This window comes from Rhipicephalus sanguineus, chromosome 6, assembly GCF_013339695.2.
Source record: "Rhipicephalus sanguineus isolate Rsan-2018 chromosome 6, BIME_Rsan_1.4, whole genome shotgun sequence".
NCBI lineage: Eukaryota > Metazoa > Arthropoda > Arachnida > Ixodida > Ixodidae > Rhipicephalus > Rhipicephalus sanguineus.
The window spans coordinates 42,100,802-42,117,998 of NC_051181.1; the positions used below are offsets into that span (position 1 = coordinate 42,100,802).

Consider the following 17,197-nt stretch of genomic DNA (forward strand, 5'->3'; position numbering starts at 1 on the left):
AGTTTCTGCATTCTAGTAATCCGCTGCGTATCGGTAGTGTTCTAGGTATTTTGCCGGCGTGACGGTCCACTGCACGTTTACAAACCTACTGGGCAGATCTTTCCACCTTCCTATCCATAAACCCAAAGATTTATCAAAATTGATAGCACTGTCTGTCATCCTACGGTATAAAAGCGCCTCGTCGACCGCGGCTTTGAAACTTGCTTTATCGCGACAAAATAACGCGATATCGTGATATACAAGTGCCTTCACTTCTGCGGACTATATTGTAAAACCAGATACCCTGCTATTGCTGTTTATCTTTCTACAAAGCGGCCCCAGTTACACTGCGAATAAAATTGGGGATAAACAACACCCCTGTCTCTCAGAATACCGCACGTTAATGCTTCTCGTGATCTCTTTTTTTATTATGAGGTGAGCAGGGCATCCTCATAACACATCTTTACAGCGCCTATGATTAGGTGTCCTAGATGTACATGTTCTAGTATACAAAAAAAAAAACGATTTCATGAGCAACCCGATCGAAAGCCTTCTGCAAGTCAAACTCTAACATGGCTCTACATTCGCCAAATTCATCACAGCATTCTAATATGCGTCTGACATCAAGGGTATTTGTGCAGATTGGCCTGCCTTTGATGCCACATGTTTGATGCGGCCCTACAATGCTTGTTACCACCCCTTGTAGTCGTTTTCCAAGCACCTTTGTAAATATCTTGTAGCCGACGTTCATCAGTGATATTGGACGGTAAGCGTCGACAGCTAATAACTTTTCAGGGTCATCTGTTTTCGGTATAAGCGCCACTTGCGAAGTTCGAAAAGACATGGCAACTTGCTTTCATGTGTAGGCCTCGTTAAAAGCTCTTAACATAACCTGTCTTATCTCGCCTTTGAACCCTTCCCCAAGTCCATTAGGGCCCGGCGACTTGCCCCGAGCTAAATCTTCAATTGCATCGCGCCACCGAGTCACGACAGATGGCCTATGTTTGAGACTCGCCGGGTTCTCCAAAAGGACATTGATCAGCGGGCGCAAACAATGGTGGTTTATTATGAACTCCAGGGATACAGAAAAATTACTTCTCTTAATTGGTGCAGAGACCATCATCGTAGTCGTAATTTTCCTACTAAAAGGAGAAAAAAAAACAATTTTGACCCGGACGTGATTCGAACACGCAACCTTCTGGTGTGGAGTCAGACGCGCTACCGTTGCGCCACCGAGTCTTTTTTTTTCTTTAAAGGTATTTATTATAATGCGTATTTGAAATTATCACAAACGCTATGTCGTAGTGATGCATTCACTTAGCGACAATAATCGCACAAGCACTGCACAAGCATTCAAAGGCTTACATGCATATATACTGTGTAAGTCCAGATAAACAGAAAACGTTCTTCAAAGCTTGTCACACAGGGAGGCTGATAAGGATGAACACCTCATCAAGATGGGGTGCCAGTCTGATCTGATGTCAAGTTCTTCGTGAATGTCCTTTAGATGGAGAGCCATACGCATGAAATGCATACTTGAAGCAGTGGTTAGTTCTGCATTACGGTCTTGCATGCGCGTTTTCCACAGACTGTGCAGCCCCATAAGGAAAAACGTGTCAAAGGGCACTTCATCAAGAGACGTTGGGAGAAGGTAACGTATAGTATGTGAGTTAATGTTAAAATATTTTTGAACAGTTCGTTGAAGGATTAACGGCCCGGGCTCTGCCGGACAAACAATAAAGTTCTTCCATCCATCCATTCGTTGAAGGATGTCCCAAAAGAGGGTGGAATCTTTGCAGCTAATAAAACAGTGTTCTACTGTCTCTGGTACATCGCAGAGACGACAGTTAACTGAAGAAACAAAAATACCTTTCCTCTGCAACCATGATTTCACCGGCAGTGTGTCAGTATGGAGTTTGTAAAAGAAGGTTTTTGTATCAGGAGAACGATACATTTTCCGAACTCGTTTTAGTACATCATGTCCTGGAAGGTCAGAATATAATGAGCGGTAAAGTGGAGATGGAAAAAGCATGGATAACAAATCCTTGTAGAGTCTCTTGCGTGATACTGTGTATAGGTATTCTATGGAAAACCGGACCTTGAGAATCCGAACAGCGATGAAAACTTCCTGCATAAATCCCCACAAACACGGGTGTACAGAGAAATCTGAAGAAACAATCAAGTCAGGTAAGGCATTAACAAACGTAATCTGCAAGAATGATCGAATAATGGGATGGAAACTGTCGCGAAAAAAGTAGAACCGTGAAACAATTTGCCATAGATATAAATGCACTAAGCCCAGCCCTCCCTCCTTAACTGGCCTGAATAGGTTGTCCCGTCTCATTGGTTCAAAAGTCGAAGACCACACGAAAGTTGCGAAAGTCCGATGAAAGCGCTGTATGTAAGATCGAGCGCAATGAATAAGTTGCAATACATAGTAGAGCTTTGTAGCTAAAAATGTATTGCAAGCTTCAGCTCTCCCAAAGATGGAAAGACGATGTGGAACATAAGTTTGGGCCTGTCGTTCAAGCTTAGGAACACGTTCTTTCCAGTAACGTGCGCTGAATCTGTACGCATCTAGCAGCGCACCGAGGTACTTTGGTGGAATACGAGTCCAATCAATTCCTGCGAACTTCTCCGGCGTACTACCCCATGATCCAAACCATAATCCTAAACTTTCATATGCGTTTAAACGAGCACCTGATACAATGCCGAATTTATTTATTGTAGATACCACATTCTCAACGCTTCGTTTGTCTGAGCAAAAGAAAGCCACGTCATCTGCATAACTTCATATTAGGCAACTTCATTGTCTATTATATTGAAGCCACGAATACTACTCGATCGTATTGTGCTCAGGCATAGCGGTTCAAGATAAAGTGCGAACAGCAGTGGGGACATTGGGCAGCCTTGCTTTACAGAAGAGCAAATAGACACTGGCTTTGACAGACGGCCATTAATAATTAGACGAGTTGAACAGTCATTGTAACAAAGTTTAACGCCTTCCAGCAGAACAGAGATAACATTTGCATGTTCCAGAAGGGAAAACAGAAAGGAATGACTGACACGGTCAAAAGCTTTGGCAAGGTCTACCTGTAGCATAGCAAGCTGTCCTTGACAACTGTACCAATACTGAAGAAGTGTTCGAGCGATGTGAATATTTGTTTAGATGGAGCGACCCCGAATCCAACATGTCTGGTGAGAACCAATAAGTATTGACATCGCAAACTGTAACCGATTTGATAATATCTTAGCAAAACTTTTGTAGTCGACATTTGTCAACGCTATTGGCCTGTAGCCTTCAATGGAACGAAGTTTTTCCTTTTCAGAACTTTTTGGAATGAGAACAGTATGGCTTTTGCAAAAAGACTGCGGGAGAGTCTTCATGATGTAACTTTGACTAAATATATCCAGCAGAATAGTCCTGAGAGTTGTTTTGAATAATTTGTAAAATTCAGCAGGAATCCCATCAGGGCCAGGTGTTTTTGACAAAGGTAGTTGATCAATGGCCTGCTCTAAGGTGATGGCCTCCTCTAAGGTGATGAGACCACTAATGATTGCGCAATCATCGTCGCTGAATGGGCTTAACTGAGAAACAAAATTTGTTTAGTTTTCGCCACCATGGTCATCAGGAAGAACACTAAACAACACCTTGTAGTACCTTTCGAATTGCAAGATAATAATCTGCTGTATGTGTTAGAAGAGCACCGTTAGAAATCAGATCTGGAATAAACTTGGACATTGCGTGGCGCCGCTCATCAAGTAAAGCTTGACGCGTCGGTAGCTCAGAATTCAAAGTCCTGCTGTTCCGAGATCGAATACGAGCACCTCTGTAGCGAGCAGCATCATAATTTTGTAGCTGGTATTTAATCCTTTCAATTTCATTAATGTATGCGCCTGGTTTTTCGCATTCAATCTCGTAAAGGTTACAGAGGCTTTTAAATAATCTCTTTTCCTCATTCTTTCGATAGTACGATTTTACAGATCCAATTTATATAGCTAGTGCACGAACCTCTTGCTTAAAAAGCTCCCAAGCAGCGAATACATGCAATCCTTTAGAAAAAGAATTTCTCACTGCCTCTTTAACTCTATTATTGAATTCCTGATCGTTTAGGAGGTCCGAGTTCATCTTCCAAAGTGCCCACTGTGGTCGGAAGTGAGTTCGGCGGATTGCACCAATTTTTGCGGTAACAATACAGTGATCCGAAAATGAAACTGGCTCAGTGCTGCACGGATATTAATAATATCTGGGGTTTAACGTCCCAAAACCACGATATGATTATGAGAGACGCCGTAGTGGAGGGCTCCGGAAATTTCGACCACCTGGGGTTCTTTAACGTGCACCTAAATCTAAATACACGGGCCTCAAACATTTTCGCCTCCACCGAAAATGCAGCCGCCGCGGCCGGGATTCGATCCCGCGACCTTCGGGTCAGCAGTCGAGCGCCATAACCACTAGACCACCGTGGCGGGGCCACTGCTGCACGGAAGTTCCCGAGGTAGGAGTGATGAAGATACGTAAATTCGATCAAGGCGAGCAGAAGAGCTTCCCTGAAGTCGAGTATACGCAGTTATTTGACCGAAAGTACCGATGTCAAGGAGCCCTGCATTATCTATGATGCCACTTAAAACTTCACCACTCCTGTCTCGGTGACTATTAGGATTGTTGCGATCGCTAGGATCGCATACACGGTTAAAGTCGCCCATTAGTACAGTGAAATAATCACAGTTAATTAGATTGAACATATCTTCAAATAACTGAACCCGTTTTGAAATCTCATTGAATGCATACAAGTTGATAATACGCCACGACACTCTATGCAACACAAAATCGCAGCATATGTACCTGCCTTCACGGTCAACGTGAGTAGTAATTGCTGTACAGGGTAGACTCTTTCTCAGAAACAACCAGCAGCCCGCAGACAGACCCATCGCGTGTGAAACGCAAACATTATAGTCGGACAGGAAGGGCCGTAGGGCCTTCTCAGTGTCTTCGTCACTCTCGATCTTTGTCTCCTGGATGGCGACAAAATCGAGTCGTTTCCTTGTAAAAAGCCTGCGGAGCTGAGCCTGTTTCTGGAAAGACCTAAGGCCACGAACATTAAATGTTGCAAAATTGAGTCGCTCGGACTGCGCCATGATGACTACCGACGGTATGCTTACTGTCCCTTGTGATCACTCCTATAGGTCACCGCCGACGGTGAGGCTTCTCTTGAACCCCCCCATGCCTCTTCGATCGCGACCGCCGACAATTTCCGTTGTGTTTCGATGTTCGGCGACGCCGCACCTTCCGATTCACACTCGTTGTGTCGCTCTCCTTGCTTGAATCGGAGCTGTACGTCGCGCGGCGCTTGGGGATCGTCGCATCCACAGAAACATGCATGTCGCCTTCCGAGACCGAGGCAGGATGAAACAGCTGCTGCGGAACTGAAGCGCTCTTATCTGGTGTTTCTTCACTGGAAGTCTCTGAAGGGACGGCCTGTTCCTTAGCAGGCTGGTCAGGACAATTTTGGTTCAACTGGTTGCATGGTCCACTCGGTTCTTCGTTTACCGCAGCTTGCTCGGACGCATCGACTGTTGTTTTCGTTGCGTTTTCAGTAGGCGTACTGCTTAATTCTGTAGCATCTGTGCTTGACGAAGTGTCTCCCGTCGCGTCGAGAACTTCTGTGGCATCCACGATATGCTCTTGCAAGTTCTCATCTGGTTGCTGCGTACGTTGTCGTAGTTTGTTGGCGTAAGTCATGACATTCCTCAGCTGAATGACCAAAGCGTCGACAGTCGTCGCAGCGAGGAGTCCTGCAGTTACGACGAATGTGCCCTACCTTATTACAGCGAAGACAAAGTGGTGGCCGGCCTGGAATGAGGACAAGACTTTGAACTCCGCAGACTGTCAGGAGATGTGGAATGTCACCCACTCGGACTCCATCGGCAAGGGACAATACAACATCACGATTAAGAGTCCGCATTTGCTCCATGTCCGTTACTTTACAGCTTTCTGTTGATATTGAATTGATCTTCCCGAACACATGCAGTCCATCTCGAATGCAGGTGTCTTCTAAGTGCTCAGGAAGCCACAGGAGCTTCATCTTTACTTCTGTGGGTTCCGGGTCAATCACAAGGCATCGAGGGCTCTTGACAAGAAATTCACCACATGTGCCTAACTTCGTTTTCGTCATTGTTGACTTGCACGTCACCATCCATACGTGCGACATTTGAAATTCACCTATCGAGCTGATTTTCTTTAGGTCGATAATGTTCCGAAGAGCATCTCTGAAGTCTTGAACACGGTAAGGGCGACCATCCAAGTCCGCGTGTAGAAAAACGGAGTCCACAACCAGCTTACCGGTAGGAAGGCGAGGCAGCACAACACGGTAGTCATTACTGCTGGCTGAAGCCTGAGCAGCACCTCGGCTCAAGGCCGATAGATCCTTTGAGGCCGAGAACATGAAAAACGCGACCGTTCGGTCCGTCCTCTTCGTCGTCTTCCACCTGCGCCACCGAGTCACGACAGACTGCCTATATTTAGGACTCGCCGGGTTCTCTCAAAGGACATTGACCAGCGGGCGCGAGCAATGGTGATTTATTATGAACTCCAGGGATACCGAAAAATTACTTCTCTTAATTGGGGCAGAGACCATCATCGTAGTCGTAATTTTCCTACTAAAAGGAGAAAAAATTGGCCGCGTATCTGCGTGCTTCGCTGCAAATGTCGTCTAAAGACGATAGAAGAGGCGCTGCGTGAGATATGGACGCCATCTGGCAATACGTCGGGAAACATGAGTGCTGTGTTGCGGGCTGGTAGTCCCGGCGCAGTGGCAGGCGAAGACCGGCGGTGACCAACGCGACCGGTGGGGACGCCGGCCAGCCCGAACACGCTGTTTGGCGCGATGAGCCGAAGGAGAAGAAACGTCCGCACTCAACGAGTACTCTCCACAAACTCTCTTATTTACACGTCGCCTGGGTAAAACAGGAATGCCAGAGCGGCGCCCCCTGTCATTCGTACAATGCAATACTGAACCGAAACCGAAACACAACATGAGCTTGTGCAGGGGGCACGGAGGAAGACAAGTTTCAGCGCAGTCGCATTTTCAGCGCACATTAAGAAACTACGGTTGTAACATGGTACGGCGAGTAGGGCCAGAAGGATCGTAACGACGAAAACCTGCCTCCTTAGTCGTATTCGTCTGGAACGTTGGTGTGGCTTCGCGTTCCCTCCTCCGCTCCTGGCCTTTCCACAAAGCTACTGCCTAAGTACGAAGGCCCCTACCGCGTCCTACGTCAAGCATCCCCAGTTAACTATATTATTGAGCCTGTTCAGTCATCTACGGACCGCCGTCGTCGCGGCCGCGAGACTGTTCACGTCGATCGACTGAAGCCGCATTATGACCCACCAGTTGTACCTGTTCCTTAGGTCGCCAGTATTGCTCCTTTTCCGCGGAGGAGTGATTTGTAACATGGTAGGGCGCAGACAAGAACGCCTGCGAAAGAAGAAGACGAAGACGGTTGTTGTTGGCGCTCGCGCTTGCTCGGCTTGGACCGCTGATCGCTTCAGCTGTGGCAATCTTTTAATAAACGCGTTACTGTCTCAACGTTAAACGCATACCATCAAGGTCTTTAAAATTGCGTATCTATGTATTTTCTATTAAAGGAACACGCCACCTAATACTTACCTAATGATGTTACGCCTCAGATATGCGTAATATTTACTTTTTGATCGACAACGTTCACAAGTATGAACAGCCGTACCAGTTCAAGATGGGTGGGCGGTAAGCAAGTGGTTCAACTTTGGCCGGTTGGCTGAATCGGGTGACGTGCCGACAAACATAAAGACAGAAAGACAGACCAAAAAAATTCTGCGTTTAGGTTCCCCAAGAAAGACTATCGTCTTTAAAAAATGCCAGGCCTGCGTGGAAAGCGCAGCACAGTCACAGCGAAAGCTGGAAGAGCGGCATTTCTACAGCCCGTTGTAAACTCTCTTGGGGCTACTAATACAAGTACACTAGCAAGGTACCCACTACGCCATAAATCACAATATTCGTGAAATTGGGAAGCACCTACAACGCCATTATTAGTCATTGTGCGCAGCAGCGAGGTTCCAGCTACATTTATGTAAGGCATTATGTGCACTTTGTTTACGTGACGACTGATGACGATGAAGAATTGTGGCTCAGCCCTTTGTAAAGGGTTGGAAGCTTTAAACGGCTCACCAGTTACGTAATTCGCATTGTGTGATGCCCGGTCGCTATTTAACTCTTCCACCATGCAATATAACATACATTGAGGTGAGAAAGAGAGACAGAGAGAAGGGGGAAGAACTTTATTGAGACCCTGAAGAAATGGATGGTGGGCTCATGGGCTTCCTTGGCAACCAATGCAAGTGCACTTGCGAGGAACCCACTACGCTATAAATCATAATTTCTGTGAAGTAGGGAAGCAGCCACTATGCCATTTTTCGTCATTCAACGGAGAGCCGTGGTACCCCCTAAAGACATGTAAGGCATTATGCGCACTTTGTTGGTGTTGTGCCTGATGACGATGAAGAATTATTGCAGAGCCCCTTGTAGTGGGTTGGAAGCATCCAACAGCCCACTCATTGCGAAATTCGCATTGTGTGACGCCTGGTTACAGAATTCGCGTTGTGTGGTGCGTGTTTGTTACCACACTAAATTACATATGTTAATGTGGTTCCTTCTGGACATGAAGCCTGTATAGCGTCGTTTTGCAAGGCAGTTCCAAGCACCGGCATGGCTTTGAGGTACAACACTGGGCTCCCACGCAGAGGGTCCAGTTTCGAACCCCGTTCCATCCTGGAAATTTTTTCTTATTTCGTTTTTTTTTCTTATTTCGAGCGATAGTGGTTACGGACACCGGCGGCAGCAGCGGCGGACAACTACGCCACCAAAAACGGCCGTTGAAATGATCTCATAACAGCTTTCGCTGTAAAACAATTTTGACCCGAACGTGATTTGAACACGCAACCTTCCGATCTGGAGTCAGACGCGCTACCGTTGCGCCACCGAGTCACGACAGATTGCCTATACTTCAGAGTCGCCGGGTTCTCCAAAAGGACTTTGATCAGCAGGCGGAAACAATGGTGATTTAATTATGAACTCCAGGGATACCGAAAAATTACTTCTCTTAATTGGGGCAGAGACCATCATCGTAGTCGTAATTTTCCTACTAAAAGGAGAAAAAAAAAAACAGTTTTGACCTGGACGTGATTTGAACACGCAACCTTCTGATCTGGAGTCAGACGCGCTACCGTTGCGCCACCGAGTCCTTTTTTTCTTTATTGCCTTGACTCAAGCAGTACACAAAAATATGAAGTGTACAACAATGCAAAAGGTCAGATCACTAGCACTCGGCTAGATCGTTTATATTAAAAAGTACTTAGCTTTAACAAGTTCATCTAGAACTGTTGTCCACTCTGGGGGATCACTTAGTGCCTTAAACACATCGCACATATAGATTACTTCTTCCAAAAAGTAATGATTTGCCGGAAACGCTTTCAAATGCGCATGTCTGACGTCCATTCTCGTACGCCAGACACTATGCATACACATAAGCATAAACATATCGCATGGCGCTTCATCACCTTCCGCGCATGGCAGGTAGCGAATTCTGGAAGGGCTTAAAGTCAAGTCTTTTTTTAAAGTCCGCTGAAGCACATCCCAAAGGAAAATCGAGTCATGACAGTCCAGAAATATGTGGTCGATGGTTTCCGGTTTTCTGCAAATAAGACAGTCAGCCGACCATCGAACAAAGAGGCCTCTGCTCTGCAACCATGGCTTTGTAGGGAGGGTTCCCGTGTGCAGTTGAAAAAAGAAAGATTTCATTGACGGTTTCACTGGCATTCGTTTTACCCGTTTGAGCACATCACGTTCAGGGCCCAAATGGTATAATCCCCGATATATTGGAACCGGCAAAAAAACATCTAGTAGACCTCTATACAAACGTTTACGCGCTACAACCGCTAAGTACTGTAATGAAAATCTCGCCTTAAGAATCTCCATTGAGGCTACAACTTCACGTAAGCAGGCAGACAATTTCGGTGTTCCCAAGGAATGCGTTGAAATTACGTAGTTTTGCAATGAATCTCGTAATCGCACTTGGATTACCGAGCGAAGAAAAGGGTCACTCTGGTCCCGTAAGAAAAGAAATGTTGTTACAATCTGCTTGAAAAATAAATGAGATAACGCGAGACCACCGTTTTTAACCCGAAGAAAAAGATTGGATCGGCTCGTGCGCTCCCAAGCTGATCCCCAGATAAACAGTGCAAAAACCCTGTGCAGCTTTTGAACTGATACTCTACCATGCTTAAAACGTGTAGCACATAATAGACTTTAGCGATCAGAAAGACGTTACAAACAGCTGCTCTTGCAAACACGGAAAAATTATGTCCACCCCACTTTTCTGTTTGCAGTTTTACTCTTTTTGCTTCGTCTGTCCAGTAGTCTTTACTTCCATTGTATTGATCGAGAGGCGCTCCTAAATAGTTTCCAGGGATTGTGCTGAAAGGTATGCTGCCTACCATGTCTGGAGTATGCTCCCAGTTTTCGTGCCACAAGCAGAGACATTTTGACCAGCTAATCATGCTTCCAAATGCATTACAGAAATCCTTAGCCTCTTCAATGATTTCTTGAACACTGTGCTCATCTGTGCAAAAGACAGCTACGTCATCCGTATAAGCGAGTACTTTGACTTCACTATTGAAAAAAGTGTAGCCATGAATACTTGGATTCCCAAGAACTTTTAAACAAAAGGGTTCTAAATACAGATCAAAAAGGAGGGACGAGAGACAGCATCCCCGTTTAACAGAGGCTTCAAATGCAATGCATTCATTCAATTTTCTGTTTATCACTAACCGCCGCTGTGCATTTGTCATATACCATTCTAACACCATCCAGAATTACTGATCCCACATTCACATGTTCCAGTATTAAAAACAATATCTCGTGTATCACTCTATAAAAAGCCTTATTTAAGTCTAGTTGAATCATTGCACTTCGACCTTCCATGGCATCACAACATTCGAGAACTGTTCTTGCTATGTGAATATTTGTAAAAATAGATCGGCCTTTAATTCCACAGGTCTGGTGAGGACCAACAAGGGACCTTATCACACTTTGTAAGCGGCGAGCTAAAACTTTCATGTAGACCTTGTAATCGGTGTTTGTTAAGCTTATCGGTCTATATGCTTCTACTGAAAGCAGTTTCGATGGTTCTTTAGTTTTGGGAATCAGTATAACGTGAGATGTTCGAAAAGACGAAGGTGTCAGTTTCTTATCATAGCATTCAAGCATAACGCGATGCAGCGCTTCTGCCAGTTCGCTTTTAAAAAACTTGTACACCGCGGCTCCAAGACATCTGGCCCAGGACACTTCCCGGAGCTCAGTTCTTCTATGGCTTGCTCAACTTCTGAGACCGTTATCGGCCTTTCAAGTGATAGCCTTATTTCATCATCTAGTTTAGGCATAAGTGACAAAAACACATTCCTAAATCTTTCGGTGTCACATGTTTTAAGGCTGAAAAGGTTTCTGTAGTATTCGGTGAAAGCAAGCTCTATTTGTTCAGCATTGCGGGTAATGCTGTCCCTAGAACGAATTTCGCTAATTTCCTTCGACAAGGCATGTCTTTTCTCTTCACTGAGTGCTCGCTTCGTGGGCGTCTCACCCAACCAAAGCCGCTCACACCTAGCCCTTATCATCGCTCCGCGGTACCTTTGCATATCTATCGCCTCAAGCTTCGCATTTACTTCTTTTATTTCTTTCATGAACAAGCCAGGTTTGCTGCTTTCTGCATCGAGCATGTACTCTAGCGTGCTAAGCAGTTGCTTTTCTTGCTGCTTTTCTTTTTGCCTTAACACGCTCGCTCTTTCCAAGACGGCGATCTTGAATTCGCATTTAAATTGTTCCCAAACTCCCATGAAATTACTTGTTTGATTCGACAGCTTATCCTCGATGTACTTTTTTATCTTTTCAACAAAAATTTCACCCTCTAGTAATTTGCTGTTGAATTTCCACAGCTCCCAGCTAAACCTCGACACCTTTTTCTTAGTTCCTAAGGTAACCATCACTAATGAATGATCAGTGAAACTAACATATTGTGTAGCATAATGGGAGCAGAGAGACACCAGGTTTAAAGGAACATATATTCTATCCAATCTAGCATGAGTGTTGCCTTGAAAGTGAGTGTATTTTGCTTTCTGGACATGTGCCAGCACTGAACCTATATCTTCGAGTTCATTTTTATCTGTCATTTCTCGTAACACATCCGCGCTCTTATCTCTCTGGTTGTGTTTCTTCGTTCTGTCTTCAGGTCTACAGACCTAATTGAGGTCCCCAAGCAAAAGCACATTTCTTCGACATTCTAGTAAAGGGCGAATGCTATTGAAAAAAACTTCTCGGTCACTCGCTCTATTCGGTGCATAAATGCAAACTACACGCACAGGATTTCCAAAAGTATTAATACCACAAACAATCATGCGGCCGCTTTCACAAGATAACACTGACTCGACAATACCAACGCTTTTGCGGATAAATATAGCACAGCCTCCAGACCTTCCAACTGCGTGACTTAGACATACATTATATCTTTCACGAAATACTTGAACCATTCGATCAGTTAGTTCTTAGCTTTCAATTTTGGTCTCCTGGACCGCTAACAAACCGATTTCATTTTCTAACATAATACGACTTAGTTGACACTGCCGCCTTCGCGCAGAAAGACCTCTTGTGTTGAGTGTTGCGATACGCAGGGGATTTGTAATGTTGATAGCCATTCTAAGTTGTGATTAACACAAAAAAAATTTACTCATGTCTGTATGTCGAGCAGTGCAACACAGGCTTATCGATGGTCACAATGACACGTTTGATGTTCATGATAATTCTAGTGCACCCCACGCATGTACACTTATCTGAGTGGCAGAAAAGCAAAAGAAAGAAAAAAAAAGGGGGGAGGGGAGAGGGAGGTCGGAAGAGCCCGCCGCTATGTAGCCGGCGGTATTGAAGTAGTCCGTCGGGCAACGTTCAGTTTGGGCGCAGGTTTCAAAGACTGTCGTCGGGAGGCTGCAGTCTTTGTGGGAGGTTCCCCGCTGCCCCCGGGCGCACAAGTCGAAGATTCCTCGCTCTCTTCTCGAGTCCTCTTTCCAGGTCCGCTGGCTGCTGCCATGTCAACATCGGTGATTTTCGAGTTCTCTTCCCCGTCGGGCGATGAGAGTTCTGGGGGTTCTCGACGTGCTTTCCCTCATCCTGTGATGTTATTGGCTTCTCAGCCGTAGCGTCGGGTTCGGGGACTTTCTTCGGCTTCGATTTCTTAACGTATTCGCACGGATTGTGCAAACCTACCAGTGCCGTCATTTTCCTTTCTTCGCTATGTCCTCGCGTGGCTTCTTCTGAATCAGCTGCATCCATCATGTGCTCGGACAATGCGTCTCCCCGGGCCGGGCCTGCTACGCTTGCATAGGAGCGCACGTACTGGGTCTCGTCGTGGCCGTAGCGACGACAGAGCACGCAACGTGGAACACGGCACTCGCGACGTATGTGACCGATGCCGCGGCATCGGAGGCAGAGCGGGGCTCTGCCTGGGATATGAACGAGTGCGACATCTTCAGCGACTCGCAGATGATGAGGCAAATCATCAGCGGTAACGCCCACTTTCAGTTTCAAGGTTACTGAGCGTGTGGTTGAGCCTTTATCCATGTAGCCTTTCACCTTCCATTTGTCTCGTGAAATTTCTGTCACCTTTCCGAAAGGTGCCAGTGCCGTTCGCACGTCGTCGTCGGGCACACCATGCAGTAACCAGTAAAGCTTCAGTCGAACGCCTCGGTCACAAGGGTCAATGACCATGCAGCGCTCATCCTTGACAGCAATGGCTTCTGTTTTCAAGCATCTCCTTTTCCCTTCCTCGTCTTTAAACGTTACTGCCCACAGGTGATTCATCTGGTACGCCCTTAGGGCAACCACCTCGGGCAGGAGCGACATCTTGTCAAGGACGTCTCGGAAATGTTCTACACGATAAGGCCGTGCCTTTAGGCAACCGTGCAAAAAAAAAAACGGTACTCAAAACTGATTCACCTGTGGGCAGATGCGGCAAAACAACCTGATCATCTTCAGCCGGCTTTTCAACAGTCCTGATTCCGCGGCCTTGGGCCGCTGTAGCCGCTCCGAGGGAGCTCATCTTTACACGTCCGTTCACTGTGGTGGCCGGAAGTGGAATGACTGAGCCATGCCGGTGCTTGAAGCGGCTCTGCAAAAGGGTCATATACAGGCTTCGTGTCGGGAAGGAACCACATTAACATATGCAATATAGCGTGCTAGAAGAGTAAAATAAGCACCAAGCGTCGCACAACGCGAATTCTGTAACCAGGCATCACACAATGCAAATTGCGCAACGAGTAGGTTGTTGAATGCTGCCAACCCATTACAAAGGGCTCAGCCATATTTCTTCATCGTCATCAGGCACAGTATCAACAAAGGGCGCATAATGCCTTACATGCGTTTGGCAGGTACCACGGCTCTCCCTAGAATGACGAAAAATGGCATAGTGCCTGCTTCCCTACTTCTCAACAATTACAATGATTTGTAGCGTAGTGGGTTCCTGGCAAGTGCACTTGTATTGGTTGCCAAGGAAGCCCATAAGCGCATGATCCATTTCCTCGGGGTCTCAGTAAAGTTCTTCGCCCCCGCCCCTCTCTCCCACGTCAACGTATGTTATACAGCATGGCGAGAGAGGGAAATAGCCTTACGGACGTGTAGCTGGTGCCTCGCTTCTCCGCAGAATGACGAATAATGGCTTAGTAGGTGCTTCCCAACTTCACAAAAATTGTAATTTATGGCGCAGTGGGTACCTTGCTAGTGTACTTGTATTAGTAGCCCAAAGAAAGCTTACAACGGGCTCTAGAAACGCCGCTCTTTCAGCTTTCGCTGTGACTGTGCTGCGGTTTCGGCGCAGACCTGGCGTTTATTTCGCTTCCTTGGGGACACTGGACTAGACAACAGGCTATAGAAGCCGCCCGCATCTTTATTACCCTCTCCCCATTCTTTTGCAGGCTCTGAGCCGTGCTCCCAACTAGGACTGCAGAAGTTGCGTCTTTTCCGCTCCTCAACCTCTCCTGTCCTCCTTCTCTTTGATATGATTCTTATGCGAGGTATAATGTGCTTACGCCGTGTTATATTTAGTTGTACAACTTCGGTATGATTCTGATGCAAGTTTTATTATGCGCCGTTAAACCCGACGATATCAAACTCTGGTAAATCGAATTTTCCTTTATATCGAACTATTTTTGTACACGGCAGTGTTTTAACGTCAGTCGATAGGAAAATCTACGGCTGCGTCGAGCATAAAGTAAGACATAATATACACCATTTAGATACACTAGCACTTTTGGGAGCAAATGAGCGCTACTATAAAACAAGGCATTCAGAGTATTGAAAAGTTGTCACACCCCGTTTGAACACTGGCATAGAGCGTTTGCGTTATTCTTTATTATCACTGCCAAACCATCTTCAGTTTATTATTTTTTGTTTGGTTGTTCATTTGCTAAACTAAGATCTATGTTTGTAGAAGGAAATTAATTTTAATTATCCTGCCATTGTAATTGTTTTATTTTTGTATGCTTCTTTTCTTTCAGGCTATTGTGTATTACTTTTATTCAGCACTAATGATATATTTTCGCTTGTTAATTCACTGTTTTGCTGTTGTTTTGCACCATCTTTGCTTTTGGCCACACGCCAAACATTACGTTGAGCTGTGGACTAGTCAAGCCGCCCATCGGCAGCTTTTCTTCCGTTGTCCTCCATCTGCAATATTGTAGACGGTGGAAATAAAGATTTGATTTGATTTTATAAACAGGCATGGGACATCAGGCAGCGCGAAACGCCCCAGCTTTCCATAACAAGAATTTCACTTTCCTCACGGTACGGGACCTTCCTCCTAACATTCGATAGAGCAAGCGCTGTGCTTAGGACAGCGCCACGTGGAGCGAGTACAAAGTACCGCTTGTCATTGAGTGCTTTCTCCCATGAACGCTCGTCGTCGCGCTCGCCGGCCCGCCGTGCGGGGTTGCCGTTCGCTTCTGTGCTCCTTTTCTTCATGCGATAAATACCCCGACATAAAAAAAAATAGCCTAGATGTTCTCCGCAAAGCTGGCCATAATTATTATAGCCGAACGTGTGTTAAAGAAGCGTTACATCGCCGCTGCATACAGCATCCCATGAAGTACGCTAAGTATGGTACTCAAAAACAAGGCCGACACTAGGGCCAAGGTAGACTAGAGGCTTCCGGTGCCCGACGAGTACGCACGGCTGCGTATGAAGACGTTAAGGCATTGGTTACATCGATACCGTACTTCCTCGCGTATAATCCACCCTTGCATGTAGTCTCGCATCACGAAGTGAAAAACCACGGACATACTATTAATATGCATTTTTTTTTCCACTTTTATCAAGTGCTGTACCCTGTCGTTTCACCGCCGATGGGTGGCTGGGGCTTTGTCAAGCTCTCATTGGACAGCTTTTTTCCCGGCCACCTTTTTTTCACCGTAAATGTTCTTGTTTTTGGTGAAAATAAAGTTCTTTGATTGATTGATTGATTGATTGATTGATTGATTGATCGATTGATTGATTGATTGATTGATTGATTGATTGATTGGTAAAACAGATCCCCGCGCACTGCCCCGAAGGCGTCTTTCTTGCATTATCGGGAAACAGTGCCATGAAGCTAACTTGCGAACCGAAATTCGCACCAAAAATGAATCAATGTTCTTCAAAAGTTATATATCGAAATATTATATATATCGAACTAATTCTGGCTTTTTAGCGAGTTCGATAAATCCATGTTCGACTGTACATTTTTCGATGAGCTGCATTTCGTCTTAAGAGCGAAGCTGCGGCCATCGGCGCCATGAACTGGAAGTCCATTTGCACTGCCTGGCAGCGTGTGCGTTCTCCCCCTGGTGCTGCGGGTGAATACTGACGACCCATACTGACCCATGCTGACGACCGGAAGTGATGACGAAGAAAGTTGCGGTAGAGGCACCTCAGTCACCACTTCCTGGCCGCACTCGACAGCGGTAAGAACGGAGGATGCCACTCATAGCAGGTCGTTCTTACTTAGCGGTCGTTTGTACCTCAGTGCGCCTCCCAGGAGCGGAGAACCCTTTAGTTCCGTACCCCTCATCAAATAAGCCGTGGCCCGTTCGGGGAGCCATTGAGGCAAA

The 17,197-nt window shown here is 45.9% G+C and overlaps 3 non-coding genes across 3 annotated transcripts; all 3 read right to left on the minus strand.

The window, feature by feature from the left end:
- Window positions 1-1,146: 1,146 nt before the first annotated feature.
- Window positions 1,147-1,218, minus strand: Trnaw-cca (transfer RNA tryptophan (anticodon CCA)). The gene has a single exon. It is a non-coding gene; the product is annotated as a tRNA-Trp (tRNA).
- A 7,712-nt stretch (window positions 1,219-8,930) lies between these two features.
- On the minus strand, window positions 8,931-9,002 carry Trnaw-cca (transfer RNA tryptophan (anticodon CCA)). Its single transcript has one exon. It is a non-coding gene; the product is annotated as a tRNA-Trp (tRNA).
- Window positions 9,003-9,186: 184 nt separating this feature from the next.
- Window positions 9,187-9,258, minus strand: Trnaw-cca (transfer RNA tryptophan (anticodon CCA)). The gene has a single exon. It is a non-coding gene; the product is annotated as a tRNA-Trp (tRNA).
- Window positions 9,259-17,197: the final 7,939 nt, after the last annotated feature.